This window comes from Pinus tabuliformis, chromosome 2_2, assembly GCF_031772625.1.
Source record: "Pinus tabuliformis cultivar Carrire ecotype Pingquan chromosome 2_2, CPIR1, whole genome shotgun sequence".
NCBI lineage: Eukaryota > Viridiplantae > Streptophyta > Pinopsida > Pinales > Pinaceae > Pinus > Pinus tabuliformis.
This window is the reverse complement of record NC_142300.1, coordinates 383,580,916-383,586,787: the sequence shown is the minus strand read 5'-3', so window position 1 is coordinate 383,586,787 and position 5,872 is coordinate 383,580,916. Positions and strand designations below refer to the sequence as shown.

Sequence of the window (5,872 nt, the reverse complement as noted above, 5' to 3'; positions counted from 1 at the left end):
AATCACTTTGGTAAATTTCAAAATTATTATTGATAATTCATAATACTTTTTTTTAGTAATTTTTTTAATCTGGGTATGGAAGAAGACTTATTCATCCATAATAGGATATTTATTATCACAATTTACGTTGTATTAAATTAAATTAAATTTTTAGATTTCTTAATAAGTTTAATTCCAAAAATAACCTCCTTTCACAACATGTCCCATAAAATTTGAATCTGTGACCGGTCAAAAACTGGACCACAGGTATTTTTTTTCATATTATTAATAACATTAAAAAATAAATATCATTCATAATAACAATCTCCAAATAAATTCATCATAGTGTAAACATTTTCCTAATATTACTGGCAAAATTAGTCTCCATACCTAAATGTGGCTGCAATTAAATAAAACTCGTTAATATTACGCAGAATAAATATATACTCATTGTGAATTTTGGCATATCATGATAAGAGTTCACCCTCTGCAAAACTTTTTTGTGCTGCGTAGGTGGTGGCGAGAGTCAGAAATTGCAGAGCTGAATTTCTATAGAATACGTCACGTGGAATTTGTTTTCTGGGCGGCTACATGCATTTTCGAGCCCGAATTCTCTCAAAGCAGAATTGCCTTCGCACAAGTTTGTGTGTTGGCAACTGTTCTAGATGACTTCTATGACACTCACGGTCTCTTGGACGAACTGAAAACCACCACAGAGGCAGTCAGACGGTGAATTCAAATTATACAGACTTTGTGCAAATTGCCAATTGAGTTATTTCTAGTTTCCCAGAATATTCCAATCATATATTTTCTGCGCCTGTTATATATCTTGAAAAAATTTTGTGCCATTTTCAGATGGGATCTTTCACTGATAGATGACCTTCCAGACCACATAAAAATTGCATTCCGGTTTTTCTTCAAAACAGCGAATGAATTGGCTGATCAAGTCGTCAAAGTGCAAAAGCGGGATATGGCAGCCACACTAAAGTGCAGTAGCGTATGTGATATGTGATTCTGTAGAGGGATTAGCTTAATGGGATGTTATTAGTTTTTAATTTTACTTCCACCGACCTACTAAGAAGCCAATTGACGGTGGAAAAGACCTTTTGAGATTTTTTAATTGAAAGGGGGAAGAAGATTAACACATTAACGATTAACCAGTAATGTACTTTCCCTGGTTGTATTTTCAGTGTCAGCGCTATCTTGAGTCTTATTTGCAGGAAGGAGAATGGATAGCGACTGCTCATGTGCCCACGTTTAATGAGTACATAAAGAATGCGCGCACTAGCTCAGGGATGTGTATTTTAAATTTGTTTCCCCTTCTCTTGATGGGTCAACTTCTCCCAAACAACGTTCTGGAGCAAATATATCTATTTATTTTCCTTACCTACTATCAAAATTTGACTATTTAAGTAGTTAAATTGCTTACTTTGTTACTGGTTATATTGCTGCAATGAGTCTAGATCTTGTGCTGGTGGAGTGTGCCATCCCAGAAAGAAATTGGGCTTGAAGTGAGTTCTCTCACCACCCAATGATGGTTGTTCGCTTGGGTTTTCTTATGAGAAGATGAAACTATCAATATACTTACATCGCTTAGATTTTTTTGATTAGAAGATGAAACACATACATATATTTATCTCTTTTGATCAGGATTTGTGGGTATATAATGTTAAAGTCTTAAAATATATAGAATGATAATAATAAAGATCGATATTTAGAAACATTACATATGGAAAAGGAAGAAAAATAGAAACAATTTTGAAATTAGAAAATTTATATTTTTCAAATGGAGTTGTCTATAATGCGACTTCTTGGAGATTCCGGTGACGGAATCCCGCTGAAGAAATTGAGGATAATCTTGATTTGTTGCAGTTAAAATGGTTTTTTAATTGCATATTTGGATTCAGCACCCTGAAAAACCCCTGGGACACTTTGATTGTGCAGAAACTAGCTATCAAACTTGCGATTCCAATAAATTGCTGCCGGATTTTGACTGGAAAAACCTACAGGAAAGACTTCCAAAAAGTCTCACTATAGACAACTGCTTTTTCAAATTAGCTCTTATTTTGGAAGGTAGTGAAGATAGTAAAGTCAAGAAAACAAGAAAAATAAAAAATGGTTGAAAATAAATTATTACTAATTTTTAAAATCTATTTCTATTTTGACAAATACTATATAAATAAGTTTAGAATGGTGATTTTTTAATTATCTTTTTATTTATTAGATAATAGATAGAAAGCTTTTAGATTCTTTAGATTTTAAATTTAAGTTCTCAAGCAAAAAGTAGGTATATTTTTTTTAGAGGTGAATTGCCTCTTGAAAAATAAGTTATTAGAAACTGTTCAAAACCTAAAGTAAAATTATATTTTCAAATTTTTAAGAGCGTATAATATCAATTTTTTAGCTAATTAAAAAATTTCCATTTAATTTTTTATCATATCATATGGAATTCGAATTCAAACATAAAAATGGGTAATTATACTTTCAATACAGCACGAGGACTATGGAATTCGAATTCAAACATAAAAATGGGTAATTATACTTTCAATACAGCACGAGGACTTCAATTTCTCTTTAGATACGGAGATGGCTTATCCGTATCGAACAAGGAAGTAAAGGACCAGATATTGAAAACTATCGTCGACCGAGTGCCTATTGAGGAACAATTACGACTGGGTTACCGTTACTAGCTGTGTGTATTAAGTGTGTTTTGAATGTTTTATGGTTTCGCAAATGCGTATGGCCATAGGACCCTAGGTTAAATAAGTTGGGGGATTGAGAATAAGAGAATTTGTGCAAGTGTTTGTGGACGTAGTTTCGCTAAGTTCTGCCAATGTGCCTGTGGAAATTGTTCCCCAAATATCGTGTACCGCAATTACTATCATCACCCAATCACCGCTGCACCATCTTCCATTTTTTCTACTGTATTCTTATATGTTTTATCATCCGAAAAATATATTATATTTGCTTTATAGTTGGTTGGATTGGTAAGATGTACATATAATGGGTACAATTTCTAGGTTTACTCTTCTTTCTTTTTTTTGCCTTTTTAAATAATGGTATCAATTTTATATTTTTGTCAGTGTCGTTTAATTATTAACTACAATGGTTTGTTTTGTTTTTTTTTTTTTTGGATTTTCAGAAATATCGCTAAAGATCTTATTCGATCATGAAAAAATGTCATTTTATAAAATTTTGATAGAGATTTTCAGAAATATCTTTATAGTAGATTATGAGAAAATGTTATATTTATAGAGATTTTCAAAAATAAATTTCACCAAATTTTCCTAATTTTAGGAAAATGACATTTTATTTTTATATATATTTAAGGTTAGAATTTTATAGTAATTTTTATGATGCTTAAAATTGATCAAATTTATTCTTTTAAAATTAGAATTAGAGTTTTAATAGTGATTTTTGCCATGATAAAATTGACAGGATTTATTAGATTCTTATAACGAAAACGGTATATTGACAGGATTTATTAGATTCTTTTAATGAAAATTATATATTTTTGGTTAATTGTTTATTGAAATATTTTAATATAATAAATTTTAAAAAATATTAAAATGATTATTTTGTTTTTATTTTTAAAAAGTTAAATATTTATTATTTTATAATATAATATAATTTTGATAATAATAATATCTTAGATATTATGAGATTAATATATAATAAAAATATATTTAAAATAAACTAAATGCAATTTTTTTATTAAAATTTTTAAAAATATTATATAAGTGTTAAATGAAATAATATGGTTTGCTATTATATAAAATATCAAAATGTATATAAAGTAATTGAGTTATAATATGGTTAGTTATTATATAAGATATTAAAATACACGAAGCAATTTAATTATAAGACTTTAGTATGTAAGTTATTATATAAAATATTAAAAATGCATATAAAGTATTTTAGTTATAGGTTTAAATTCTTACCGTACAATAAACATTTAAGAATAGAACCATAAGTATTAAAATTCACATAATATGATTAATTATTAGGTAAAACATTAAAAATGCATATATAGTAATATAGTTGTTGGTGTAAGATGTTTACCATACAAGTAAGAACAATGAGTATAGTTTTGGTTTATTATTTTATTAGTATATCTATATAATTTAAATGGTTTATTAAAATATTTGTTTTACATTTTTAATATTATAAAATAAATATGTGTGAGAGAGAAATTGTAAGGTTAAAGATATTTATTTTAATATATTCAATTATTTTTTTGGTGAATGGGGAATTAAATTTGTTAACAATACTTAAATTATTATTATATATATTTAAGTATATATATATATGTATGTATATATTTATATATATATAACCAACAATATTGGCTTCTTATTTATTATAAATATTGCTAAAGTTTTTTAAATTAATAGATATAACTAAAATGGAACCAAGGGCATAACTATTTTGAGATAAACATCAACCTTAGTATATGATTAACTATTAAGTATATTCTAGAATATTTCATAGAGATTAAGTCCCTACCACCCACCTCATAATTATTGATAATTAATTAAAATTTTAAAATCCCTATTCGAAAATAGACAAACCTATCAACATATTATTGTTATAATTATCCTTTCTATTTTGAAAAATTTAATGCTATGTTACATATCTAATGATTTGTAAAGTCCCTTTAACCTCTCTTGGTTATAACAAAAATTGTATGAGCAATGTTCGAGTGACTTAAAATAATTGAGATTTTTAGAGGAGTTCGTAAAACCCATCGTAATTCTCTACAAAAATGTTTTAGGAAAATGTTTAACAACCAAATAAGAATACAAAAATTAAGTATGTGCCTTAATGTTCCAATGACTTAAAATTGATACATTTAGAGGAGTTTGTAAAACCCATTGTAATTCGCTAAAAAATGTTCTAGAAAAATGTTTAACAACCAAATAAGAATACAAATTTAAGTATGTGTCATTATGTGTGGAGAAAATCACTAATAATATTTTTATAAATATTAAAAATTTAGCTTTAATAGAATTTATGGTCGAGAAAATAAAATTTCAATCTAGATTCATCTTATCTTGCAATCCATTATAATTTTAGAGGGATGAAATTTATAGAGAAGTAAATATTTCCTCACCTTTTTTTTCTCTAAATGGTTTACACCATAAAGGGTTTGATATTTCTTGGCACATGATACATATAGAGTTAAGATAAATCTATATTAGTTCATATATATATACACATGATAAATATAGAGTAATCCACATTAACTATGAAAGCATATATATATATATATATATATATATATATATATATATATATATATATATATATATATATATATATATATATCTATATATATATATAAAAGAGTATTTCTAACCAAATGTATATGTATATATCAAGTGGACAATGATTTTGTTCAATTTTGGATCCAAATTGAAATTATTTTTTAACAGATTTTCTTACTTTCAATTACCATGTCTCTATATATAAATATGATATAAATTTATTTTTCTTAATGATAGCACAAAAATATTTTATTTATGGTTCATATTGTTGATAATTCAAGGTCTATGCAAGAATTTAAGCACAAGATAATGACACAAAATTGAATAGTACAAAATATTTTATTTAGTAAAACTCTAAAATTTTATATAAATTTATTTTGCTTAATGCTAACACTAAAATATTTTATTTATGGCTGATATTGTTGTTATTTCAAAATCTATGTAAGAATTTGATGAGAAGAAAAATGACACAAAATTCAATAGTATATAATATTTTACATAGTAAAACTCTACCCTTTTGTTATTATCAGAAATTTACAATCAAGCTTATGTTCCTCTTCAATAGTTCAAAAAATTCATAAATGAAGTGGGATTTGTTGCAGTAGTTTTGGTATTGGTTTTGGAAA

The 5,872-nt window shown here is 26.4% G+C and overlaps 1 pseudogene across 1 annotated transcript; it reads left to right on the top strand.

Annotated features, from left to right (window-relative positions):
* Positions 1-448: 448 nt before the first annotated feature.
* On the top strand, positions 449-1,391 carry LOC149192862 (delta-selinene-like synthase, chloroplastic pseudogene; annotated as a pseudogene). Its single transcript, XR_016255015.1, has 3 exons — positions 449-708; positions 835-976; positions 1,170-1,391. The product of XR_016255015.1 is annotated as a delta-selinene-like synthase, chloroplastic pseudogene (transcript).
* Positions 1,392-5,872: the final 4,481 nt, after the last annotated feature.